The sequence below is a fragment of the Saccostrea echinata genome, unplaced genomic scaffold (genome assembly GCF_033153115.1).
Source record: "Saccostrea echinata isolate AGI-Se365-2 ecotype Australia unplaced genomic scaffold, CSIRO_AGI_Sech_v1 ptg000054l, whole genome shotgun sequence".
NCBI lineage: Eukaryota > Metazoa > Mollusca > Bivalvia > Ostreida > Ostreidae > Saccostrea > Saccostrea echinata.
In genome coordinates this window covers 57,787,666-57,803,840 of record NW_026889803.1, presented here as the reverse complement: position 1 = coordinate 57,803,840, position 16,175 = coordinate 57,787,666, and positions in this window count along the sequence as shown.

The following is a 16,175-nucleotide window of genomic DNA, read 5'->3' as shown; positions in this document are numbered from 1 at the left end:
TTTAATAAACATTTCGATTTTCAAGTATCAAGGTATTTTTGGTTGCACATGTACCGTGTACATGTAAATATTTCTGGAAGGTATCTATCTCCACAATTACATTCAATAAGTATTTTGCTAAATGAACAAAGATACAAGTTAAACAATTCAACAAAAATATATAGATATATAATTGTGTATATCGGGACTCATATAGAAAAGAAAAAATGACACAGTGAACAAACAGTGTGTATTCATATTTATTTATTTTAAAAAATAAAAACATTATTACAAGTAGACAGACAATGGAATGTTCTACAACAAATTAAATTGTTAATTAGAGGGCATTTGCTAATAAATTCAGATATTTATAATAAATTTTAAAACTTTTTTGGACATCATTCACAAGCTGCCTATATTTTACACAACCCATACATAACAACGTACCTTATACATTATATATATATATATATATATATATTCTACATACTATAATATCCTCTAGTTTGATTTTTTATTTAAATAATCAATCTTAATAAAAGCCAGTGAAAAACTAGCATAATTTATTTTTCTTTTACTGATAATCGGATTAAAAATACCTTTGTAGATAAAATAAGTACATTATATTAGGCACTAGTATCAGTGTTAATTAATTTGCCAGCACAACTTTTATGTTCTCAGTGTTACACAAAGTATATACTCTTTGAATAAGCAAATTCTTTTATTCTTAGGTAGAGATCCTCAAATGATATGTGGGTATTGTTGATAAGGTAGAAAAGTTTCGTTCCAATCGTCATGAATTCAGGAATCATTCATTAGTGACATGGCCTGGAAAACATAAATGCATTTATATAAAAGATTGCTCTATTCACATACATCATCAATTAATTTGAATCAATATGAAATATACATATGAAAATTCAATTAATCATTGTTCATTAATCATCTACATGAGAAAAAGTTCCTTAATTGTAAATTCGACGAATGAAATAAATAATTCACACGCATATCCAAGTGTTTGCAAATCAATTAGTAGTATATAGGAAATGCCACAAGGACCATGTGCGGATGTGAATATACTCAAGGTAGTTATTACTGTCCGATCTTAAGAAACTGAAGTTAACCTGTACTTAATTTGATTCCACTATTTTCACTCATTACCCATTGACACACATTTTTCACATACCGGTATATCACAACTGAAACAAATCAGAAGATAATAAAACTACACAATACCCGTTTCAAATTCCCTTACTCGGTGCTACATATTCTAGAAACCAACTGTGTCTGTCATGATCAATGCTATAACATCAAATTGAATTACCATATTTATATTGGATTTCGAAACTTCATAAAAATCCTTACAAACAAAGATATATAGCGGGTTCCAGTAAATGTTCGACCAAGCCTCTTTCTTTACTCCTCACTAAGATATTAACAGTAGTGAAGGAGAAACTTCAAGAGTACCGTGCAACAATATATTTGAGAAGTGGTGTAAATCAGATGTGGATACTTAAAAATTCCAAGGAACTTTTGGAAAATTTGAAACCTCAAGAATTTACCAATATCAACAGCTTAAAAACTTACGACTTTTCAACTTTATACACAACTATTCCCCATGATAAATTAAAGTCAAGGCTTTTTGATATCATTGACAGCTGCTTTTTTTTAAATAAAAATGGAACTCGTTAATTTACTTACCTTGTCATTTGTCATTTGCAAAATTATTTTGCAAATGACCATTGTCAATTAACAATAGTTATTTCCATTCTTATTTCGATATGATATATCCCGGTGAGCTTGAGATAAAAGATACCACAGAGTCTGACACTTCTGTTTCATATTTGGATATTTTACTTGAAAAAGACGTTAATGGTAATCTAAAAAAAAAAGCTTTATGATAAAAGTGATGACTTTAACTTTTCAATCGTCAACTTCCCTTAATTATGCAGCAATATACCTTCATCACCTGCTTACAGGGTTTATATCTCTCAGTTGATTTGATACGCAAGAGCATGCTCTACGTATGTACAATTTCTAAAACGAGGTAAATTATTGACAAACAAGTTGATGAAACAAGAGTATCAGCAGTCTCGATTAAAGTCATTATTTCGTAAGTTCTATGGTCGATACAATGACCTTGTCAGCAAATACAATTTTTCATTGAGTCAAATGCTGACTGACGTTTTTCATACTAATTGTAAGGCCATTATTTACACACTGAATTGTCGAGGGATTTTTCCGTTTTTTTCCCGATCATGACAAAGACACGGCGGGTGTGACCGATCGGCAGGGGATGCTCACTCCTCCATGGCACCTGATCCAACCTCTGATGTTTTGGAGGTCCGTGTTTGCTCTGCTCCGATTTTGTATTGTTTAATGGACTTTTGAGCTTGAATACTGTTCTTTATCTCCATATATTACTTTACGTTTTCTTATGTGTAAAAAAAAATACAAAAACAAAAACAAACACATAAAAAAAACTCTAGTTAATCATACAAAAACTTAGACCAATCTCAAACTAATTCCAACAGAAGTTGTTAAGTAAAAAAACGAAATATAGCATAATTATGCAAAACAGACGAGGTGAAAACTCCAACAAAATCTGGTGAAGGGGAAAGCATAATTTTGGTATGATTTATTTACCTATGGAAATTGATATAAGAAGGGCATATCTCTGTAAATGCATCTAATTTCAGAAGAAAAGTGCATATATTTTTCACAATAGTTTAATTTGGTTCGGAAACATTGATATCATTGAACTGATCATCAATTCATACAGATAATGTTAATTTGAAAATTTGTATTTTGAATTTTGGTTCATACTTTTTTTTTTGCTATTTAAACGTTAGCTTTTAAAATATAAATGTATAGTGAATACAGAGTTTAGGAGAGAAAAATGTATAAATTTCTTTTAGATTATGATTTTGAAGAGATAGTCTTATTTATTATTAAAATATTAAATATGATGAAAAAAAAATCAATACATTAAGACTGAAAAATAAAAATTGACCTATATTCTAATGATTAAGAGAAGAGAGGGTGCATTGACCACTATGTATAAATATACATCATCTTTTAATGGCACAGAAAATGTTTCACTTTTAATATCATTCTATAAATGCAATTTTACAAAAATTAACTTCCTATTTCTTCAATATAGAAAAATGCACTAATATTATCCATCATTTAGTGTTATGCTCAGAGTTATTCCCCTTTTCTATAGAAAATGAATGTACAGACAGACAGACATTCTTTATTTCCTCTGCGGCAGAGATCAATGCAACAAACTATTAAGTATTTAACAAGAAGTGAACTTTAGAACACAAATGTGCAAACATGTACACAAGTTACTGCCAATAATTTAAACACTATGTACATCATATTTTATGAAGTTATGATGCTGAAGTTTTATACTACATGTAAATGAGTGTTCATTTCTGTCATCAAGCGCGACACACCATTTGCAACAGCAAGCATAAATACTTCCTACTCCTCCTCACATATAATAGAAGATCACCTTGATAGTAGAGGGCTGATATTAGGACATATATATAAGGAGTCTCTATTCTTTATGTAAAATAAAGGTCAAGGTCATATTAAGAGGTCAAAGGTCAAATATTGTGACATCATCTACTGAATCTTTCACTTTTTTGCCATTGAAATTTATTTAATCGCCAAAATATCTTAAACCATCGGTTCCACTTTCCGTATTTTGACACATTTTAATCTCTGATCCATTTCAATTAATTTGTTGATTTTTTGTAAAATTTGTATCATACATTTTCTCTTAAGAGAACTTAAAGTGTAGCACATTTACATGTGAGTTTTTAGTTCTGGAGATACGTATGTCCTAGTTTTACATCATATTTTATTCAGATTTTCCAGTATCAATATATTTTACTGAATTTTAGTAACAAAAAAGGTTGCCTGTAATTTTTAATTAAGGCACATTCTCAAGTCGTATATCTGATTTCACAATCTTCTTACAATCTTCGAATCCCACTGTGGGACGTGGATTCCGGTCCTTTGGATGAGACCGTATAAACCGAGGTCCCGTGTCGCAGTAGTTGCTGGTACGAAAAAGATCCCTCACTGCTCAATGGCCGTAAGTGCCGAGTATAGGACAAAAATTTGCAGCTCTCCCACCGGCAAGTGGTGGCGTCTCCATATTAGTGAAAAATTCTCGAGAGGGACGTTAAACAACGTACAATCAATCAATCAATCATCAGTAAGAAAAACCACGACGATAATACCCTTCCTTGTCCGACACCTTGATGTAAAGTAAATTCCTTCGACAGTTCTTTTTCATATAAGATTCGAGAGCTGGAATCACAAAAAGAGTTGGAAAGCAGGCACCATCCTCTACCATTGATGCCTAACTTGTATAATTTGTAGAGCAAACCATTCTGCCAAACGCTGTTAATTGCCTTTTGGTTGTCTATAAATGCCACATAAATATCAGAGTCTCTCTCCAAATAGAGGTGGATTGTTTCTGTCATAACAAATCCTGCTGACAAACTTCCACATCCGGGACGGAATCCCTGCTGAAGAGGGTGTGGAAAGTTATTTTAAGTGTTGATACGTTTTATCCTTGAGTATAATATATTTTCAAATAGCTTTTGAAGGACAGAAGTTAAAGTTATATCTCTATAGCTATTAGGGTTGAGTCTGTCTTTTTTGCCTCCTTTAAACAAAGTTATAGTTACTCCTCTTTTGAACTGTATCGGATATTTTTCAATGTCTAGGATTGCATTAAACAGCTCCACCAGGATTTCTAGGATAATGTCTTGTACAAAGCGTAGGTGTGCAGTGACAAGTTTGTCAAGGCCAGGAGTTTTACCGTTTTTCTTTTTCTCCATTGCTTCTGTAACCTCTTCTTTCCTTATTGTAACATCACCAACTTTATCAAACTTTCGATAGGATTCTTCCTTTATGTTAATTACAGAGAATTCTACGTGCTCTTTGAACCTGTGATCAAACAACGGATCTTCTGTCTTTGCAGCATGTGTTTTGTAGTGTTCGTACCATGCTGTGCGAATGATATCTGGATCTCGTATGATCACCCCGTTGATCCGCAATTCATGAGGTGTCCATGACTTCTTATTCCGGTTTTTAATACTGCGATAGAATAAGCCCATATCCATTTCTGCTGTTTTCTGTAGTTGATCCAGTTGTTCTAATTCGTATTGCTTTTGAGCATCATAAAGTGCATTTGTAAACTCCCTTTTTGCAGCTTTATATTCTCTGTATGATTGAAATTCCATGCCACGTGGTCTGTTCTGTATAATCCACACTGCTCTCTTTTGTCGATTGATAACATGAAGTTTCTTTACATCTCTGTATTTCCAATATGGCTTCAGATATGATCGATATCTCTTTCTCGGAAGTGATCGTTTGGCAGCATTCAAAAAGATAGTCGTTAGGTCACCTATATACTCATCAAGTTGATCTTTAGTTTTTCCCATCAAATTGGTTCCTAAGTTCTGTAACCCTTCCTGGATACATTGTCTGTATAATAACGCATGGTCATTTGTAATTCGTTTCCAGTTTACATACACGTCATCATCACTTTTTTCTGAAGTCCATTAAATGTTGGAAGTTCATACGGTAAACAGATATTCAGAAATATCGGAAGATGATCTGAGCAGTTAAGATGCTTATCATCCATTGTTCCATACGAGTCAATAAGATCTTCCTTGTTCTTTTGGATAATAGCGTGATCTATCGTGGATGTCTGAGTTCCATTGTGTGCCATAAATGTGTAATCAGGGCCATGCGACCTTTGCTGACTTGTTACGGATATTAAACCTCGTTCGACCATGAAGGATTCAATAATGATGTCTCTATCGTTTGAGTGGTGATGATTCTTGACTCCACGTTCCTTCGACAGATGTGCATTGAAGTCGCCGAGTATAAATATTTGATACTGGCCAATGTTCACTGTATGCCTCAAAAGTTTCTCTACACTTTCTACTGATTGTTTGAATTCATATATCGAAATGTTGGTCGAGGGTAGTAACACTCCAATGACATACCGGTATATCTCAATGGTTTCAAGTTTCATAAGCGCTATTATCATTCTGTCCGTATATTCGTGTTCAGTTGGAAAGACCTGGACTTGTTTGCGCTACATGAAGGTAATTCCACTAAATCCTGTAGATCTTGTACGATTCTCCAGTTCGATAGGAATTCGTTTATCATGGATACCATACGCATTGATCTCAGTGTGAATCGTGTCTAAAAACCCTTATTTGTTCAGGTAAAAGTCAATGTTCTGTAACAACAAAAATATCACTTTCGTCCAACAGTTTTGTCAAATATGGTGTGCTATACATTATGTCACGAGTGTTCCATGCTTTTACGCGTATCATTGTAATAAGTGTTAAAAGCAAATACACAAGACACACTTCTGATATATTTCCTATGTAACTATTCATCATTACGCCTATAGTTACGTTCCCGTTCAGTTTGCCAAGGCCTCACAAGTATGCCTTCTGGCCAAAATCCATATTCCAGTGCCTTATCAGAATCCTCTGAGCGTACATTCACCGGTAGAGTGTACGTATGTTTCCGTTGCTTCCATAGCTTTAATGCAGTCACATGTGTTACACATACATTTCGCTCCATGGCGTATCTTTTGATGGCATCAGTTATGTCGTCCAGCTCTCCATCTGCTTCGACACGTGACATTAGAAATCTCTTTATACGTGGATATGACTTCACTCTGCAAAATATATAACCATCATGTTCTTGTGTCGAGTCCCTCTCTGCTGTATCATTGTCTATACTGCGACTAGTTTGCACGGCTCCATTAGTTTCTAGTGTCTTTCGGATTTCCTTGATTTTCTTGTGAATGTCCGCATGGGAATCTATATGTTGCGACGTCCTTTCACCTGTCACTCTAAAAGTGCGAACTTCATTATTTCCAGGTTTCTTTCTACTAAGTTGTACACTGATTGAGCCTACTGATGGTCCAGTTGGGTTTTTGTTTGGCTCAACCCGTTCAACGTCGGCATACGTATCATTAAGTGTGTTATTTGTGTCTAGTAAGCCCGCTTCACTTTTTTTAAGGATTCCTTGTGACAAAATTGTACTTTCATAATCTCTATGTCTTTTTCTCTTTGGACAATAACTGATCGTAGTTCATGAACTTCTTTAATGAGCAGCGTGTTCTTATGTTAAAACCATTCTGTAAGTTCACTTAACTTATCTAACACGAAAACTAATAAGAATATTACAAAAATCTGAAGAATCAATGGGAAACAGAAGTGTCCTGAATCCAGGCGAATTACTAACGGCACCATTAACCCTTGGTTCATTTGTATTAATAGGGCTATTGTTGTCGCTATTGTCACTTTGAATTTTGGTTCATACTTTTTTTGCTATTTAAACGTTAGCTTTTAAAATACAAATGTGTAGTGAATACAGAGTTTGGGAAAGAAAAATATATAAATTTCTTTTAGATTATGATTAGTTGAAGAAATAGTCTTATTCATTATCAAAAATATTTATTATCAAAATATTAAATATAATGAAAAAAAAATCAATACTTTAAGACTGAAATATAAAAGTTGACCTATATTCTAATGATTAAGAGAAGAGAGAATGCATTGACCACTATGTATAAATATAAATCGTCTTTTAATGGCATAGAAAATGTTCCACTTTTAATATCATTCTATAAATGCAATTTTACAAAACTCAAATTCCTATTTCTTCAACATAGAAAAATTAACAAATATTATCCATATTATCCATCATTTAGTGTTATGATCAGAGTAATTCCCCTTCTCTATAGAAAATGAATGTACATGTACCCCCAAAATAATATTTCCTCTTTTCTGATTTTAAATTCGCAGATTTTTTTTTGCAAATAAAGTTGGTGAGTTCTTAAGATTATCTATAACAAATCAAATTTTCAGTGCAACTACTTGGATATTTAAAAATGAATTAAAAAGACTGAAAGATAAAAAAAGGGAGTCTCCATAATCATGAAAACTTAATATTATTAGCTCTCTTTTAGCCAAGGGCCATGAATTTAACAAAAATGATTATCCACACATTAACCCCCATATTTTCATTTCAATATTTGATCCCTAATTTTGGCCCATATCCTAAAGCCTGGATTATGTGATTGTTACATTTGAATGTGCACTGTCTGTGGATTTTTAATAATAGTGGGATATATAATGGGCCTGATGATCTTGTAAAAGATTTTTAAAGCCTTTTCTCTAAATATTCTGATATAAACTTTGATCCCCTGTGGCCCCACCCATCCCGGGGAACATGATTTGAATCTGCACTATCTCGGAATGCTTGCAGAATATTATGACTAATTTTGGCCTTTCTATTCTTGACAAGAAGACAAGATATTTCCTTATTATATTCATTTCATCATTTCACACTTTGAACATTAACTATATTTTCCTGCCCCAGGGACCATGATTTGAACAATTTGATTCTACTTCATATGAAGAAGCCTTAACATAATTTTTTTCTTGGATTAGAGATTACAATTCAACGTCAAAATAACATTTCATCACCAGACAGCTATCAAAATACCTGCTCTTTGGACAGGACACCCTTTCCTATTCTCACAGTTGAACCTTTAAGCAGATAAATTGTTCTGTTACAGCTGAACTACAAATATTAAATATAAATTAAAACAATCCTCTTTACTAAATGAATCCATATCAAATATACATTGTATATATTAGCAATTATATCACAAAGAGAACTGAATGACAAATATCATTGCACAACCTGCAAATCATAATTGTGAAATTTGATGACCATATAAATATCCACAGTATTTTTGACATTGAAATATAAAAGCTGTTGGTGTGATTTTGAAAACTTATAATATATTTATTCCATTCAGGCATTATAATGACTAAATAATAATTTTGTTCTAGTATATAATGTTATTAAAATTATCCTTACAATGTTAAAAAAGGGCAAACCTTCAACTCTTACGCCATTGTCCTAAAATGATCCTACAAGACACAAACATTTAAAGACATATAATGAACATTATAATTTGACTTCTTTATTTTGATATTAAGTATATTCTAGAATGAAATAAGTCTGATTAATATGCAAATACGTTTAGATATGAAAGTTAATTTTTCAAATTTAATCAATGACGTCTTTCTTATTAAAAGCCATTTCAACTGAGGCTCTCTGGTAAAGCCCATTTTTGTGTAGAATAAAAGAATATTTTTGTGTGTGTGTCAAACTGTGACAGTTGATAATCACAGAAAAACAAACATTGTCGCGCTAGCAGACTTCTTTAATTATAGCTATGTACTAAATTTACAATTATGATGTCACAATTTTATGTTTCATATATAAAATACATAAAGTCAATAACTGTTTATTGTCACAGTGTTATACATCATAATCAAAAATTTATGAATTCAATAATTGTTTATTTCTTTATGCATAATGCGCATATAATAGTTAAATGTACATTATGTATTTGTGGGTCTTTCATACCATTTTATGGAGAAGCTAGGATGTCCAAGATGTACTTAAATCTGAAAAAGAGCAAAAAAATTTCTAACTTTTTATAAAACAAATATCTATAAAGAAGATGGGTGAACAAGGCGGGTGAAGTGCCTATAGTGCGACAAACATGAAGTAAAAAATAAAATCTCAATTATATCAACATTTTCCTTGATATTTCTTCTAACATCAAAGTATACTTTATGTAAAATCTCTGCTATTTACAAAATTCTCACAACGACTGAAATTATTTGCCTATGAAATAGCATACACACACTAAAGAGGGCTAAAAGGATTATTTTCTCATACTTAAACAAACTTTTTCGATATGAGTGAGTCTTCGCTCCATTTTTTTTAAAGTTAATCCTAAAAGTTTGCACAAAAATATACATTTTTTGTTTTAAAAAAAACATGGAGCAAAGACCCACTATGCCTAAAAATACACTTTTATGACAAAGAATTCGCATTTTTTCCGAGAAATTCTTGAAGTCCATTAAGTCCAAGGTCATATAACAAATATGATTTAAATGTCAAGTGCTATTCATCAGGAGCTGTGTAGCATAGTGGTTAGCGTGATAGTCTCAAAGCATTAAGAATTTTTTGTTAAGGCTCGAATCCCACGAATACCTTTTTATTTTTTAATAAAAGAATAATTTTTTCCGAGATCTTTTTTTTCCCCAGAAAGGGGAAATGTTGATCATAATTTCATAAATTTCAATAATGAGAGCTTTACTTTAAATACTTAATTCACAAATTGAATATGATTTTTTTAAATATCTGAAACTATAGGCATTCTGCACGCCTTGTTCACCCATCTTAAATATTCTCTCAAATAAAAATTCAAAACATTATGCACTGTTAATGTTTACATTAATTAACAGGTGTCTTTTTTTCCTATTACAAATAGATATCTGAAAATTGTTTATTAAAGTATTTGATTAAAAAGTGATCCTTGTACTAAGATGGATGATAACTACAATGAGAAAAAATGAAACTCTGTGTTCTTTGGAAGTTGAAAGTGTGAAATTGGTAGGCACAAAAATATTCCAAGTTATTATAGACTGCATGTTTAAAGTTTTGGTGTAATATGCATGTGCAAATAAAGCGCTTTTCATAGATAAATATGTGATATCCGGTGATAAGTATTTGAGTTGTATGAAGAAGAAAAAAAATTGTATGTTGCCCATGAGATAAACAATAGTACATGTAAATACAATTTCCAAACATACACACATAAATTTCATACTTTTAACAAAAAAGTGAAAATTAAAAATTAAAACCCAGTTTCCTTTTCTACATGTTACAGAGATCAAAATTTTGGCCTTATTTAGATCTGTGATATGGAAAGATCATTTTAACACATGTAAATAATTTTCATATAATTATGCATCTACATTTTGAGCTCCTTTCTATTGCTTTCTACCCCACCACCCCAATTTATTTACTAATGTGTTTTTAAAATATGACATCATATAAGAGATGCATCAAATATTTTCTCATCAGTAGGCTCTATTCAAACCAATATGACTGATATATAAACTACTGAAAATATTATAGTACAAACTGTAAACAAATGTAAACAGACGTACATAGGTAGACAGTAGAGGAAATTCGGCATGCAGAGCTTACATGGTACCGATAGAATCCTGAAGTAAAAAAAAATTGTAAGGAAAAATAATGACTTTGAGTGTGATAACATATACCTATATTGGTGTATACCTAGAAACGGACTACAGCACACCTGCATATATCTCCTAAAATAAAGCATGCAACAACAGCATTTTACAAACTTGTCTTTAAATATCTATCCATTTTTTTGCATCTGATAATAGAAAAAATACTTTGGTGTTTAATTAACATGCAATTTTGATCGTTTTTTCAAAGTAAGTGGGTTAATCCTTACCGACACAACTACCCCCTTGCACGTGTAAAAATGTTTACAAAATCGAGAAGTGCTGTTTTGACACTGTCATGTACAATACCACATAACAGAATGAGATACTTCATCCAAACTTTCAGTTTTCATGTAAATAAACATTTGTTTTCCAACATTTTGATATTTAAAAACCTTGTACATATCAAAAACATACAGTTTTACCTCTTTCTTCGAGTTGAAAATTTTCACGTCTCGCATGTTGGTCTCATCTAAATCTCGTGGTGAAAACTTAAGACGTTTACGGAATTTGTTAATATTTTACGATGTGTATCTCCGAAATGTTCCGATTTATGCTAATAAGGTTAGGAAGTGTGATATAGAGACTCACCATATACCGGTGAAGGGCTTCAAATTTAGACCTATACTCGGCACTCAAAGCTATTGAGCAGTGAGAGTTCTATATCGTGCCAACACCTACCGTTACACGGGTTTTTAAGGTCTCACCCGAAAGACCCGACACTTTCACTTCAAAGTGCCAAGCGCTTGGCGAAGGAACAATTGCTACCTATTTTTCATCGACTTAGATCAGTCGCGGCAGTGATTCGAACACAAAACCTTCCGAAATTTAACGTTTTAAAAAGTGAAATAAATTTAACATAAAGTTAAGTTAGCTGGAAATATATTAACGTTAATCTAATGTTAGTGGGTTTAAAGTTAATTGAACTTAAAACTATCATTAAATTAACGTTAAATTAAAAATGTTTATTCAGATTAACAATAAATAAACGTTAGGCAAATTGTGAAATGGCTGTCCGAGCTCAAAGGATGAAATTAAAAGGGGATTAGATTACTTTGCTTCAATATCAGGATTAAATAATGAAAGATAAGAAGAAACAAAATTACTTTCGATTGAAAGTAAAATAAATTATGAAATAAAATGTGTTCTACGACCTAAGGAGAAAGAAAATGGAAGATAAGCTAATAATCTTTCAGTTATTTCAATTCAAAAATTGAATACTTAGCCTTGTTCCTTCAATTTGTTTTTGTTCTTGAACTTAAGTGTCCTGGTAATATCAGGTATCTTATCTTCAGATTTGTGTACGCCTTTACAGCTTCTCACCCACTTTCTGAAGAAGTAAAAAAAAAATTATCACAGAACACATGTCATATAAAGTATCTGTAGTTATATATAATCAGCCATGGACACCCCTCCCTCTTAGATTCTTCGGTTTTATTACTTTTACATAATAATTATTTTGTTAAAAAGCATTCTGACTGTACACACAAGTACTCTGAAGTTGATATTAAGAAGATGCTTGAGTTCCTGATTGACAATATCAATGTAGTGTTTGGAGATCAGGTCTTTCCACAATCTATTTGAATTCTCATGGGTACCAATTGCGCACCCTTGTTAGCTTTTTTTGTTTGTTCATTGTTTAATGTCCCTCTCGAGAATTTTTCACTCATATGGAGACGCCACCACTTGCCGGTGGAGAGCTGCAAATTTTGTCCTATACTCGGCACTTACGGCCATTGAGCAGTGAGGGATCTTTTTCGTGCCAGCACCTACTGCGACAAGGAACCTCGGTTTATACGGTCTCATCCGAAGGACCGGTCTCCTCGTCCCACAGTGGGATTCGAACCCGCGACGTAAGGATCAACTCCTTACTCCGCGACTCAAGAGCGCACGCTCTAACCACTGCGCCACGCGGGCGACTCCCCTTGTTAGCAGACCTATTTTTGTATTCATATGAAGCAGAATTTATTCAAAACCTTCTACATGAGAAGGAAAAAAAAACACTTGTTCTTGCCTTCAACTCGACATTAAGATATATCGACGACGTATTATCAATTAACAATAGTTACTTCCATTCATATGTCCACTCGATATATCCCAGTGAGCTTGAAATAAAATATAGCACAGAGTCTGACACAACTGTTTCATATTTGAATATTTTACTAGAAAAAGACTTTAATAGTAACCTAACAATAAAGCTTTATGATAAACGTGATGATTACTATTTTTCGATCGTCAACTTTCCTTACTTGTGTAGCAATATACCCTTATCACCTGCATATGGTGTTTTTGTTCTCCCAGTTAATTCGATACGCAAGAGCATGCTCTACGTATGAACAATTTCTAAAATAAAGCAAGTTATTGACAAACAAGTTGATGAAACAAGGATACCAACAGTCTGTTTGAAGTCATCATTTCGCAAGTTTTATGGTTGATACAATGACATTGTCAGTAAATACAAACTGTCGTTAAGTCAAATGCTGACTAACGTTTTTCATACTAATTGTGAGAGTCTAACTATTGTAAGTTCATTATTTACACACTGAATGGATCACCCGCGTGGAGCAGTGGTTAGAGAGTCTGCTCTAGAGTCGCGAAGTAAGGAGTTGATCCTTACGTCGCGGGTTCGAATCCCACTGTGGGACGTGGAGACCGGTCCTTCGGATGAGACCGTATAAACCGAGGTCCCGTGTCGCAGTAGGTGCTGGCACGAAAAAGATCCCTCACTGCTCAATGGCCATAAGTGCCAAGTATAGGACAAAATTTGCAGATCTCCACCGGCAAGTGGTGGCGTCTCCATATGAGTGAAAAATTCTCGAGAGGGACATAAAACAACATACAAACAAACAAACAAACACACTGAATTGTATATATATATATACGGATTTTTCCTCTTTTCCCGATCATGATAAGGAGCACACAGCGTGTGAGACCGGTTTGCAGGGGATGCTAACTCCTCCATGGCACCTGATCCCACCTCTGATGTTTGCAGAGATCCGTGTTTGTTCTGCTCCCGATTTATATTGTCCAGGTGGACTTTGAGCTTGAATACAGTTTGTAATCTCCATATTTCATAAAGATTGATAACCTTAACAAAACCGCCTTCCACGTAAAATATATTTTTGAGGCCTATGTATTTGACCCCCCCCCTTTTTTTTTTCTCCACCCACTTAACCAATACACGAATGTTTTTTTTTTTTTTTTTTTTTTTTTTTTTTTTTTTTTTTTTTGGTTGATTGCTGGAAAAAAGCAAACAAAACTATTTTTGATTTTGTATTGTTTGTTTAGAAGTGCATGGAAGATTAAAAACACTAATAGATACTTTATAAAGGGGCACTGTACTTGTTTTATTGATACAGAGTGAAGATGCAACACAGTCCTTCGGATGAGATCGTAAAAACCGAGGTCCCGTGTCGCAAAAGGAGTTGGCACGAAAAAGATCCCTCACTGCTCAAAGGCCCTGAGTATAGGTATAAATTTGCAGGCCCCCACCGGCAAGTGGTGCGTCTCTAAGTGAGAGAAAAATTCTCGAGAAAGACGTTAAACCATCATTAAAAAAGATGCAACATTTTGAGGGCTGCAAAGAAATCGTCCCTTTTCGAGTGTTTGTAAAACTTGAGTCTTACAGTTTATTTTGAATGTAATAAGAGTCCATCTTTTGTGTTAAGGTATCCGATCCATTTTAAGATTTAAAAAAGAAAGGAAAGCGCATTCAAGATCAAATCACATATTTTTAATCTAAAACAATATAAACAATAAACAATATAAATAGATCTTTCATTTTACCAATAAATAAGCAGTGTATAGAAAAAAAATTTATTGAGGGAATTGAAAAAAAAAATCAAAATTATGCTGAAATTGATTTATTGGTATCACGCCATCACCATGAATTTAAATATCGGTAATCCTATTTTCACATGTACACAGTTTTACACAGTAATAGGGCAGATAATTATTGAATCTACTTTAAAGCCTTTATAAATCTGCTGCATTGATCTTCAACTGCATTTAAAGTAGAAATATCTGTTGTGAGGACAAATTGGCGTAAACGCTTTTGTTTAGCAAAGAACCACCCGCACGACGCCCTCTGTCTAACTGGGTGTTAGCATGTAAACATGTAAAGTTTAAATTGTTGGTTGTAAATTTGTAAATTGCAATTTATACCATTGCAACTTGTTTATTTTAATTATCAAACATAACAGACCTGTGCAAAATATAAAAGAAAACTACGACAATGCACAAGATGATTGTAATTTGTAAGTGTTAATTTAAAACCAAAGTGTGTCCATATGGAACATGTGATTTGTAAACTTGCAATTTGTCAGATTGTAAAATGTAAATGTTATTTTAAAAAATTTACAATTTGTACCATTACAATATTGAAGCCATTGAGAAACTTAAAAACTCCCACGCCATCTATTGTTGACTCAGATATGCAAGCCATCTAGCACACACACACACACACACACACACACACACAGTGCCATAAAATACTGCCGTTTTAATAGAAACTACAGGATCACTTTTAACAAGGCTCTTACATTCATTCTTATTCATCGTCGCAAGCCAAAAGTCAGGGATTATTTTGTATTGGTTCTATTTCTACAAACAGAATTGACACCAAATCCTGTTGCTTGCGACAATGTTAAACAATACAAAAAGGCAATTGATGTAAATATTTGACCTAAACATTTTAAAACCAAATTCACTAGATTATATGTAATTATATATACGTATATGTACGTGCCATCGAAAACACACGAGGACATGTAAACATCTGCGTATGACATAATTCATATCATCTGGTGTAATCACCAATTACTAAAATAATTTTGATAGCTTGATAGTGTTCTACAGAAGATTGAGTTCTCGGTCATTTACCTTCATGAATACTCTAGTTTTCACCACCTGTTATAGTCAAGATATATAGTGACGACTGCGCTTATCTGCACTTTTCTACTTCTACCTTTTAATCTGTCTAGAACGAACTTCCTTTTGTCTGAGGAAACAGTT